Below are 13,166 nucleotides of genomic sequence, written 5' to 3' on the forward strand. Positions count from 1 at the left end.
TTTCCACTTGAGATACATGCAGCAAAAGATTGTAGGGTTTGTAAAATGAAATGAGAGCCAAAGCACCCACGATTGTTTGGCGTTTTCCCCCGTTTGCCTTGTTGAGGCTTTAAGTTGTCCATTAGTACTACTACTAATCAATAAGATCTCAGTGCTTTTTTCTGGTTCTCTTAAAACTCAGAGGATTTAATTTTTTTCTTGCTTTACATTGTGAGGAACTGGAGACCTTAGTTTTCACAGGAAACTCTGAGTTCCACAACAACCTAAGCCTTGGAAATGTTGTTCAGCGTGTTCCTGGATCCGTTATGTCCTCTGGTTCTTTTATGACTAAGAGGCTGAGCTTTAAATTAGCAAACACTGCACAGTGTGCAGTGGGAATTAGCTTTGGGAATGAGTTAAGTAGAAAGCATTGTATAGTATTTCACTTCATTTTATACTGCACATTTTACTCTTAGAAGCAATGGCTTTGTTCATTTTTTACTTCCTAACATAGTTTCAAAAAGTGATGCCCAACAAATCATCCCACAGATGTCAGAAGTTGCTTTTTTGTTTTATAAAGATGTAAGAGTGTAAAATGTAGATAGAAGTCCATGGCGACTTACTCTATGATGGTTAAAAGTTAGTAGGTCGTACTACTAGCCTTGTTGTGAAAATGGGTCTCCTAAGTCTTTCTTGTAAGAGACTGACAGCTGAGTTAGAACAAAGCATTTCTAACCATAACAGACTCTCTTGGCCCAAGGACAGCTTTAATCCAACCAGAAATGACCATCCAATAGGTCACTCCTTGCTTTATCACTCATACGTCAGAATTTTTTTCCTAATCTAGAAAGGAAATCCGTAATGGTTCTGTACATTACTATAGTCAAATTAGACAATTGACAGTGGAATTCCAGCAGTTAAGCTGTGGCAGACTTCCTATCACAGATCATTTGAAGGATCAAACAAACATAATTAAACATAACTATTCTGAGATTAAAGCTGAATTAACAGTTGAAAATTACTTTGATGACAGCACTTTAGTTTTGGTCTGCAGTACTGAAGAGTTTGTGTAGATCTTGTTTGAGATAATGACACTGCATCCATCCAGTGCAAATGCAACATCTGCTTGTTTACAGCTTGCAGAAAAAAATCGAGAGTATGAAGACAACAGATGCACATCTCGACAAGGTAATTACAACAAGCACTGCTTCAGTCTCGCTGTTAGAAGATAGTTCAGGATAACTGCAACCATGGCATACTAATCATCTTATTTTTTCAGAAGGTTTCAGGTAGAGAATAGTATGTTTAAGATCTCTGGAATATTACACTGAATGCCATGTACTTTGATACAGATAGATAGTAAATGTATATACTGAGTTCTGCTTTCAAATATGGCTTAAGAGTTCTGTTGTTGGAAACAGTGTTCTTGTACATGGAGAGCATTACTACAACAGACAAGTAATACTATTCTTTTCAATATTTGCCTTTATTGAGCAATTGAGATTTGAGAATTGAGCCCTATACTTACACCTGATATTTATCCCGTAGGTCGAAATGATGTCAGTGTTTGTAGATATTGGGGAGTTGCTGTTCTCAACTTTGCATTAATTAAGGTGTTAGAGAGACACATTCTGTGAGTGCTTCCCTTTGTTTTTACACAGAAAATCAACAGATCAACCTGTAACAGTGAATTAGGTTTTCCTATAAATTTGATATAAATCCTATAATCGCACGTGTGCTAGAAGGTTAGGAATGTGAAATGCTCTGTTTTTCCAGATATGTAACCCAGCTTTCATTTATGTCAGGGTAGAATCTTCTCTCTTGCTCTGTGCAATATAACAGTCCTTGCATATTACAGTGTAAATTGCATGTTTATCTTCGTGATTGTGTTTTATTTAGAGAGAGAAAATACAGTATTTTGTCTGTTTTGTGGTTTTGATTTTTAATAAATAATTGAAGGGGAAAGGGTCTGGCCTGTCACTCCTTTAGAGTATAAGCAGTTGTGTGCTAAATGCTGCTTTTAAGCATCTATCTTGTCTGTCTTGTGTGTCTTTCCATTTACAGGACATAGTGACAGTAACACTTGAAGTCCTAGGAAATATTAAGGAAGAAAACCTTAATCTCTTTATACAGGTTAATATGAATACATCGCAGTCAACTGCAAAATCATTGTGTCCTTTTGTAGAAAATCATCTTACGCTGTTCTGTTTGTGAAAACATTTTTCCTCTTTGTAGAATCTTCTGTGGGAAAAGAATGTGAAAGATAGGACTGGATGTACCATGGATGTCATAAGACTGAAGGTTTGCCTGAAACTTCCAACCTCTTTGTTTTGTGCTTTCCTTCTTTTTAAATGGAAAGAAACTGCAGTGTATTGTCAGCCACATACAGGTCAAAGAGCAGACAAAAGAGAGAACATCAGTTTGTCATTGATCCATGTAGAGACACTTAAATACCTGCTGGCCAATGAGACCACTCAAGGTAGCTGACAGAGAAGCAAACCACAGTACTACTTGCTGTGTAGTGAAAGGGGAGACTTGCAGTCCCAAACATGTGTGGGACAGGATTAATGATCAGGACATAAGTGAAAGGAGGTGATGTTGTTTTCCCCTACTTTGCTCTGAAAGGTCTCATCCATTTCACCTAGATGGCTCCTTAGCTAGGGATGTAGTTACAGGTTTCTGTCCATGATTACAGTTATTGGCATAATAAACAGAAGTTTAATTGAGTGTAACAATGCAGCACAATGCTAGTTATGGTCCACCTAAAATTTTTTGATTACATCAGACTGCAGTTTTAAAGATGTGATTTACACATAAGTGTATTCATCCCCGTGCACGATTCATTGCATAGTTCTGAGGTGAACGTTGGTGATGCTTGAGGATATACTTTCATTTTCCTTAAACCACAAAGCTAAGTAAATGATAAAAAAGTCGATTGTATGATTAGACAAGGTCTAAGGAAAACAATCAAATGTGCTGTGATTTGTTTCCTGAGAACATATGTGTGTCACAGGCAGCAAGGTAATTATTTCTACTTCACTGGAAGAAAGGTTTATTTCTTGACAAGTAGAACAACAGCAGCATAAAGCCAGCAGTGCTGATGCACTTCAAGCTGTCTGTTGTACTCATTAGCTGTACTGCTGATTAGAAGTATGCTTCTGTTGTACTGAGCTTTGGGATCCAAGTAATATTTACATTCTATTTTAGACAGTTTTCAAGTGATGAAAACTCTTTTAGTGCAACGTTTGGCATGTGAGTTAATGGACTTAGTTTTGAAAGTATTTCATTGTTAATTCCATTGCTAGTCATTTCACCACACAGATATTTGTTCTTTCTCTGCTATTCAGAGATTCTGTTTCAAGACAGTGTAAGTGTTAAGCATGAGAACTCAGTGGGAACAGACTCAGCATTTTTGCCTATTTTACATCACCTTGGACAGGTGATGAGGCTTTCATAGAGACATATATCATACATACAATCAAAGTGGCATGGTAGGAGATGACATTTAAATTTGCACAAATATTCCAGGTAACCGTCCAAATGAGAAGCTGAAGGCAGAGTATAGCAAAGTATAATTATTAATTGTAAGAATGGTTGTTACAAGAGATGACTCTGTTGCATTGCTATTTTGATCAACCTCTGCATATTTGTCAGAGGTTTTTCCCTGCTCTGTGTACTTGTAAAGTTGTTTTTTTGTTTTTTTTTTCTCCATAAGTATTTTGTTTTTAAAGGTTTGTTTATATACTCTAACAGTTATTTTTCTGGTAAGGGACTCGTATCTATTCAAGGCAAATCTCATCAAGAGATAGTCCAAGGTGTCCATGAGCTGTATGATCTGGAAGAGACTGCAATAGAATGGAAAGAAGATGAAAAAAGAACCAATAGATTCATTCCCAGGGTGAGAGAGTGCGGCAGACTACTACATACTGTATCGGATTTACAGATGATTTAGTTGCCTGGAAGTAGAATAAAATGTCAGGTAACAGAGGCATCTAAGTAAAGTGTACTGAAAGAACAGACCTACAGAACAGTGAGGATTGGTAAGTGCAGAAATAGTTTTTCATTTCTAGCTTTTTCATTGATAGTTGGCCATAAAATCAGTTCCTTACAATGTAGTAACTTAAGCAGTATGAATGAAAATCATACATTGTGTAAAATGATTTTGGCATAGTTTAAATGCAAATTAATTTGAGCATTTTTTAAACATGCTTAATCCAGTTGTTTTAATTATTGTCTAGCACTTGACAGAGGAGAAGCCAGAAGGCCTTGTCAACGAAGCATCTCGGTATGGATATCAAAACCACTTTTTTAATCATAGTCAGTGACTGCACTGTGCGGAAGATCATTCAAAATTGATTCTTTTTCTTTTCTAAGGTTTTCCCCTCCCTTGCTTTTAAACAAAGGTAGAAAACAAAAATTACTCTGTACTTCGTTTGATCATTCTGCTTAGATATGAATTTTCTAATAAGTAGGTTGATCTGAAAATAATGCCTCCTCTTTTTTTCCATGGAAACTACAACAGATAGATTACAAATAACAGGTTGAAAGAAGCTCAACTTTCAGCTACAAAAACAGTTTTCAGTATAGTCTCCTCACCATTAGCTATACATTTTTGCTAGCAGTGAAAAAGCCTCAGCATGCTGTGCTTGTAAACATTTCAGTGGCCATGGCTTGTCTTTCATGTCACTGGCTGCTGCTGCTTTTGTCTACTGAAATGCACAAGCCACAAGTCACCTCAAGAAGCTAATACTGTAGTCATTCCATGATGTTTTAGTTGGCTGATGGTTTGGTTAATGTTTGCCTTCCTGTACTAACAATATAGTAATTTTACAGTGCTATGAGAGACATACTGCTTCTGCCTTACAAAAAACTGCTTTTTTTTTCAAGGTGTTCCTTTTTTCTTTTTCCAAATGCATAGGCAGGTTGCATTAGCTGATCTTGTAATAGTCAATAAAACGGATTTGGTTTCAAGGGAAGAATTGAATAAAGTCAGAACAACTGTCAGGTATGAAATTTCTGGTATAACCGTGGCATTGTATGTGCTCAAATGTTATTAGAAATTAGATCTCATGATTGTTCCAACAGATCATGTAGTGAAAAAGAGCAGTGAGAAAGCAGTGAAAAAGAGTCTGCCCCTTTCTGGAGATGTTTCCAGTGCATTTCTGTGCTTCCACAGTCTTATCAGCTTGCCTAAGTAAGATTTGATGTTACCTGCTCAGAAGTGTAGAATTATAGAATAGAATCAAAGAATGCTCTTAAGTTGGAGGGAGCCTTCAAGGACCATTGACTCCAACCTCTGGCTCTACTCAGGACCACCCAAAATTCCAATTCTATGTCTGAGAGCTTTATCCAAATGTTCCTTGAACTCTGGCTGCTTGGGGCTGTTCCATGTCTACCACCCTCTGGTGAAGAACCTTTTCCTAGTACCCAACCTGACCCTCTTCTGGTGCAACTCCACACCGTTTCCTTGGCTAAATTAGGCCTAAAAAATGCCTTATAATAGACCTTTGTCTTAAGTGCTCACATTCTTATACTATTGGGCAGCTGTTGCCATTTGTCTGAGTTAACTACAGGGGGCAATGTCTGCTAGTCCGTACATGTTTATTAGCAAATATAAAGGGGTATGGAAGATATCTGAATAATTGTCATGGATGTAAAAGAACCGATGGGCTGAATCAAACCAGTGTTCAAAGGTGTGTTCCATCTTTCTCAGTACCGTGACAGACAAAATGGAATATTGAGAAATACTTTGCAACGTTATTTGTGGTTCAGACTCTTGAGAATTCTTAACCTTGCAGTTTGTACGGGGAGAAGAAAAATGCTATGTTCAGTAGTAATATTTTATTGTCAGAAGTTGTGAATTTTGACCTTGGTTCGGCTATAAAATGTCACAAAAGCAAACTTTTTCTTGATGCCTCTTGGACTGTAAAACATTTAGTAACAGTGTGAGAGATGTCGTTATGTTTCTTGTATTGCTCTACATTGTTAAATTGTTCAATCGATATATTACAGTTGCATTTGCACCTCATTTTGCTTTTTTCTATTTGTTTTAGGTCAATAAATGGACTTGTCGAAATTTTGGAGACACAAAGGTCGAGGTATTAGATTAACCTGTATTCCAACAAGTACCAAATCCTGTCCCACTGACATTATTTTTACCAAGCTTTCATTATGATCTGTTGGCTGTGCACATGCATACCTACCTGTACTGTGTTTTAATGTGTGCTTGTGTTCAAAGAGGTACAGAACGATTGTTCCCATCAGAGAATTAGATAACACTTAGGCATCCAATACAAATCACATCTTTCAGAAAACAGATTCTTGTGTGGTTTTTTTTTTTGTTTTTTTTGTTTGTTTTTTAGTATTAATTTATTTTTTAACTGTATTCACTAAAATTCTCTTTTTATGCTCCCATATTACTGTACAGCTGAAAGCTGCTTTACTCCATGGTAGATAGCACTGACTGCTGACATGTGAAAATAGGGCTAGCTTCTGGTGCTTTGCATTGGAATAAGAGATCAGGAAAAAAAAACAACAAACATGAACAATTATTTATATGTTTAAAAATGAGTAATCAAAGCTTCAGTAGACATAATTCTTACATGCAATGAAAATACAAAGCTTTCTTTCTCTCCCTATCTGTGCAGAGTTGATCTTTCCAATGTGCTGGACCTGCATGCTTTTGACAGTCTATCTGGAATCAGGTATGGCAATAATTTCACTTTTATTAAAAGGAATGCTCATTGCATAGATAGACGCATGAAGTAGGTACATTTACATTTAGGCAGAGTCTGCATCTGAATTTCTGTTCCATGTTCTAGTTCAGACACTTGTTTACAATTCTCAGTAAGAGTAAGAAGTAATAGAAAGAGGATGTTTTTCCACTTGAGATACATGCAGCAAAAGATTGTAGGGTTTGTAAAATGAAATGAGAGCCAAAGCACCCACGATTGTTTGGCGTTTTCCCCCGTTTGCCTTGTTGAGGCTTTAAGTTGTCCATTAGTACTACTACTAATCAATAAGATCTCAGTGCTTTTTTCTGGTTCTCTTAAAACTCAGAGGATTTAATTTTTTTCTTGCTTTACATTGTGATGAACTGGAGACCTTAGTTTTCACAGGAAACTCTGAGTTCCACAAGAACCTAAGCCTTGGAAATGTTGTTCAGCGTGTTCCTGGATCCGTTATGTCCTCTGGTTCTTTTATGACTAAGAGGCTGAGCTTTAAATTAGCAAACACTGCACAGTGTGCAGTGGGAATTAGCTTTGGGAATGAGTTAAGTAGAAAGCATTGTATAGTATTTCACTTCATTTTATACTGCACATTTTACTCTTAGAAGCAATGGCTTTGTTCATTTTTTACTTCCTAACATAGTTTCAAAAAGTGATGCCCAACAAATCATCTCACAGATGTCAGAAGTTGCTTTTTTGTTTTATAAAGATGTAAGAGTGTAAAATGTAGATAGAAGTCCATGGCGACTTACTCTATGATGGTTAAAAGTTAGTAGGTCGTACTACTAGCCTTGTTGTGAAAATGGGTCTCCTAAGTCTTTCTTGTAAGAGACTGACAGCTGAGTTAGAACAAAGCATTTCTAACCATAACAGACTCTCTTGGCCCAAGGACAGCTTTAATCCAACCAGAAATGACCATCCAATAGGTCACTCCTTGCTTTATCACTCATACGTCAGAATTTTTTTCCTAATCTAGAAAGGAAATCCGTAATGGTTCTGTACATTACTATAGTCAAATTAGAGAATTGACAGTGGAATTCCAGCAGTTAAGCTGTGGCAGACTTCCTATCACAGATCATTTGAAGGATCAAACAAACATAATTAAACATAACTATTCTGAGATTAAAGCTGAATTAACAGTTGAAAATTACTTTGATGACAGCACTTTAGTTTTGGTCTGCAGTACTGAAGAGTTTGTTTAGATCTTGTTTGAAATAATGACACTGCATCCATCCAGTGCAAATGCAACATCTGCTTGTTTACAGCTTGCAGAAAAAATTGGAGAGTATGAAGACAACAGATGCACATCTCGACGAGGTAATTACAACAAGCACTGCTTCAGTCTCGCTGTTAGAAGATAGTTCAGGATAACTGCAACCATGGCATACTAATCATCTTATTTTTTCAGAAGGTTTCAGGTAGAGAATAGTATGTTTAAGATCTCTGGAATATTACACTGAATGCCATGTACTTTGATAGAGATAGATAGTAAATGTATATACTGAGTTCTGCTTTCAAATATGGCTTAGGAGTTCTGTTGTTGGAAACAGTGTTCTTGTACATGGAGAGCATTACTACAACAGACAAGTAATACTATTCTTTTCAATATTTGCCTTTATTGAGCAATTGAGATTTGAGAATTGAGCCCTATACTTACACCTGGTATTTATCCCGTAGGTCGAAATGATGTCAGTGTTTGTAGATATTGGGGAGTTGCTGTTCTCAACTTTGCATTAATTAAGGTGTTAGAGAGACACATTCTGTGAGTGCTTCCCTTTGTTTTTACACAGAAAATCAACAGATCAACCTGTAACAGTGAATTAGGTTTTCCTATAAATTTGATATAAATCCTATAATCGCACGTGTGCTAGAAGGTTAGGAATGTGAAATGCTTTGTTTTTCCAGATATGTAACCCAGCTTTCATTTATGTCAGGGTAGAATCTTCTCTCTTGCTCTGTGCAATAAAACAATCCTTGCATATTACAGTGTAAATTGCATGTTTATCTTCGTGATTGTGTTTTATTTAGAGAGAGAAAATACAGTATTTTGTCTGTTTTGTGGTTTTGATTTTTAATAAATAATTGAAGGGGAAAGGGTCTGGCCTGTCACTCCTTTAGAGTATAAGCAGTTGTGTGCTAAATGCTGCTTTTAAGCATCTATCTTGTCTGTCTTGTGTGTCTTTCCATTTACAGGACATAGTGACAGTAACACTTGAAGTCCTAGGAAATATTAAGGAAGAAAACCTTAATCTCTTTATACAGGTTAATATGAATACATCGCAGTCAACTGCAAAATCATTGTGTCCTTTTGTAGAAAATCATCTTACGCTGTTCTGTTTGTGAAAACATTTTTCCTCTTTGTAGAATCTTCTGTGGGAAAAGAATGTGAAAGATAGGACTGGATGTACCATGGATGTCATAAGACCGAAGGTTTGCCTGAAACTTCCAACCTCTTTGTTTTGTGCTTTCCTTCTTTTTAAATGGAAAGAAACTGCAGTGTATTGTCAGCCACATACAGGTCAAAGAGCAGACAAAAGAGAGAATATCAGTTTGTCATTGATCCATGTAGAGACACTTAAATACCTGCTGGCCAATGAGACCACTCAAGGTAGCTGACAGAGAAGCAAACCACAGTACTACTTGCTGTGTAGTGAAAGGGGAGACTTGCAGTCCCAAACATGTGTGGGACAGGATTAATGATCAGGACATAAGTGAAAGGAGGTGATGTTGTTTTCCCCTCCTTTGCTCTGAAAGGTCTCATCCATTTCACCTAGATGGCTCCTTATCTAGGGATGTAGTTACAGGTTTCTGTCCATGATTACAGTTATTGGCATAATAAACAGAAGTTTAATTGAGTGTAACAATGCAGCACAATGCTAGTTATGGTCCACCTGAAATTTTTTGATTACATCAGACTGCAGTTTTAAAGATGTGATTTACACATAAGTGTATTCATCCCCGTGCACGATTCATTGCATAGTTCTGAGGTGAACGTTGGTGATGCTTGAGGATATACTTTCATTTTCCTTAAACCACAAAGCTAAGTAAATGATAAAAAAGTCGATTGTATGATTAGACAAGGTCTAAGGAAAACAATCAAATGTGCTGTGATTTGTTTCCTGAGAACATATGTGTGTCACAGGCAGCAAGGTAATTATTTCTACTTCACTGGAAGAAAGGTTTATTTCTTGACAAGTAGAACAACAGCAGCATAAAGCCGGCAGTGCTGATGCACTTCAAGCTGTCTGTTGTACTCATTAGCTGTACTGCTGATTAGAAGTATGCTTCTGTTGTACTGAGCTTTGGGATCCAAGTAATATTTACATTCTATTTTTGACAGTTTTCAAGTGATGAAGACTCTTTTAGTGTAACGTTTGGCATGTGAGTTAATGGACTTAGTTTTGAAAGTATTCCATTGTTAATTCCATTGCTAGTCATTTCACCACACAGATATTTGTTCTTTCTCTGCTATTCAGAGATTCTGTTTCAAGACAGTGTAAGTGTTAAGCATGAGAACTCAGTGGGAACAGACTCAGCATTTTTGCCTATTTTACATCACCTTGGACAGGTGATGAGGCTTTCATAGAGACATATACATACAATCAAAGTGGCATGGTAGGAGATGACATTTAAATTTGCACAAATATTCCAGGTAACAGTCCAAATGAGAAGCTGAAGGCAGAGTATAGCAAGGTATAATTATTAATTGTAAGAATGGTTGTTACAAGAGATGACTCTGTTGCATTGTTATTTTGATCAACCTCTGCATATTTGTCAGAGGTTTTTAACCTGCTCTGTGTACTTGTAAAGTTGTCTTCTTTTTTTTTTTTTTCTCCATAAGTATTTGGTTTTTAAAGGTTTGTTTATATACTCTAACAGTTATTTTTCTGGTAAGGGACTGGTATCTATTCAAGGCAAATCTCATCAAGAGATAGTCCAAGGTGTCCATGAGCTGTATGATCTGGAAGAGACTGCAATAGAATGGAAAGAAGATGAAAAAAGAACCAATAGGTTCATTCCCAGGGTGAGAGAGTGAGGCAGACTACTACGTACTGGATCGGATTTACAGATGATTTAGTTGCCTGGAAGTAGAATAAAATGTCAGGTACAGAGGCATCTAAGTAAAGTGTACTGAAAGAACAGACCTACAGAACAGTGAGGATTGGTAAGTGCAGAAATAGTTTTTCATTTCTAGCTTTTTCATTGATAGTTGGCCATAAAAACAGTTCCTTACAATGTAGTAACTTAAGCAGTATGAATGAAAATCATCCATTATGTAAAATGATTTTGGCATAGTTTAAATGCAAATTAATTTGAGCATTTTTTAAACATGCTTAATCCATTTGTTTTAATTATTGTCTAGCACTTGAGAGAGGAGAAGCCAGAAGGCCTTGTCAACGAAGCATCTCGGTATGGATATCAAAACCACTTTTTTAATCATAGTCAGTGACTGCACTGTGCGGAAGATCATTCAAAATTGATTCTTTTTCTTTTCTAAGGTTTTCCCCTCCCTTGCTTTTAAACAAAGGTAGAAAACAAAAATTACTCTGTACTTCATTTGATCATTCTGCTTAGATTTGAATTTTCTAACAAGTAGGTTGATCTGAAAATAATGCCTCCTCTTTTTTTCCATGGAAACTACAACAGATAGAGTACAAATAACAGGTTGAAAGAAGCTCAACTTTCAGCTACAAAAACAGTTTTCAGTATAGTCTCCTCACCATTAGCTATACATTTTTGCTAGCAGTGAAAAAGCCTCAGCATGCTGTGCTTGTAAACATTTCAGTGGCCATGGCTTGTCTTTCATGTCACTGGCTGCTGCTAGTTTTGTCTACTGAAATGCACAAGCCACAAGTAACCTCAAGGAGCTAATACTGTAGTCATTCCATGATGTTCTAGTTGGCTGATGGTTTGGTTAATGTTTGCCTTCCTGTACTAACAATATAGTAATTTTACAGTGCTATGAGAGACATACTGCTTCTGCCTTACAAAAAGCTGCTTGTTCAAGGTGTTCCTTTTTTCTTTTTCCAAATGCATAGGCTGGTTGCATTAGCTGATCTTGTAATCGTCAATAAAACGGATTTGGTTTCAAGGGAAGAATTGAATAAAGTCAGAACAACTGTCAGGTATGAAATTTCTGGTATAACCGTGACATTGTACATGCTCAAATGTTATTAGAAATTAGATCTCATGATTGTTCCAACAGATCATGTAGTGAAAAAGAGCCGTGAGAAAGCAGTGAAAAAGAGTCTGCCCCTTTCTGGAGATGTTTCCAGTGCATTTCTGTGCTTCCACAGTCTTATCAGCTTGCCTAAGTAAGATTTGATGTTACCTGCTCAGAAGTGTAGAATTATAGAATAGAATCAAAGAATGCTCTTAAGTTAGAGGGAACCTTGAAGGACCATTGACTCCAACCTCTGGCTCTACTCAGGACCACCCAAAATTCCAATTCTATGTCTGAGAGCTTTCTCCAAATGTTCCTTGAACTCTGGCTGCTTGGGGCTGTTCCATGTCTACCGCCCTCTGGTGAAGAACCTTTTCCTAATACCCAACCTGACCCTCTTCTGGTGCAACTCCACACCGTTTCCTTGGCTAAATTAGGCCTAAAAAATGCCTTATGATAGACCTTTGTCTTAAGTGCTCACATTCTTATACTATTGGGCAGCTGTTGCCATTTGTCTGAGTTAACTACAGGGGGCAGTGTCTGCTAGTCCATACATGTTTATTAGCAAATATAAAGGGGTATGGAAGGTATCTGAATAATTGTCATGGATGTAAAAGAACCAATGGGCTGAATCAAACCAGTGTTCAAAGGTGTGTTCCATCTTTCTCAGTACCGTGACAGACAAAATGGAATATTGAGAAATACTTTGCAACGTTATTTGTGGTTCAGACTCTTGAGAATTCTTAACCTTGCAGTTTGTACGGGGAGAAGAAAAATGCTATGTTCAGTAGTAATATTTTATTGTCAGAAGTTGTGAATTTTGACCTTGGTTCGGCTATAAAATGTCACAAAAGCAAACTTTTTCTTGATGCCTCTTGGACTGTAAAACATTTAGTAACAGTGTGAGAGATGTCGTTATGTTTCTTGTATTGCTCTACATTGTTAAATTGTTCAATCGATATATTACAGTTGCGTTTGCACCTCATTTGCTTTTTTCTATTTGTTTTAGGTCAATAAATGGACTTGTCGAAATTTTGGAGACACAAAGGTCGAGGTATTAGATTAACCTGTATTCCAACAAGTACCAAATCCTGTCCCACTGACATTATTTTTACAAAGCTTTCATTATGATCTGTTGGCTGTGCACATGCATACCTACCTGTACTGTGTTTTAATGTGTGCTTGTGTTCAAAGAGGTACAGAACGATTGTTCCCATCAGAGAATTAGATAACACTTAGGCATCCAATACAAATCACATCTTTCAGAAAACAGATTCTTGTGTGGTTTTTTTTGT

At 36.8% G+C, this 13,166-nt stretch overlaps 1 long non-coding RNA gene across 1 annotated transcript; it reads left to right on the forward strand.

The window, feature by feature from the left end:
* Positions 1-2,001: 2,001 nt before the first annotated feature.
* Positions 2,002-4,222, forward strand: LOC146751644 (uncharacterized). Its single transcript, XR_014941313.1, has 2 exons — positions 2,002-2,112; positions 2,215-4,222. It is a non-coding gene; the product is annotated as an uncharacterized LOC146751644 (long non-coding RNA).
* The last annotated feature ends 8,944 nt before the right edge of the window (positions 4,223-13,166 follow it).

This window comes from Coturnix japonica, unplaced genomic scaffold (assembly GCF_054131305.1).
Source record: "Coturnix japonica strain WE unplaced genomic scaffold, WE-NBRP24 Scf070, whole genome shotgun sequence".
Classification (NCBI taxonomy): Eukaryota; Metazoa; Chordata; class Aves; order Galliformes; family Phasianidae; genus Coturnix; species Coturnix japonica.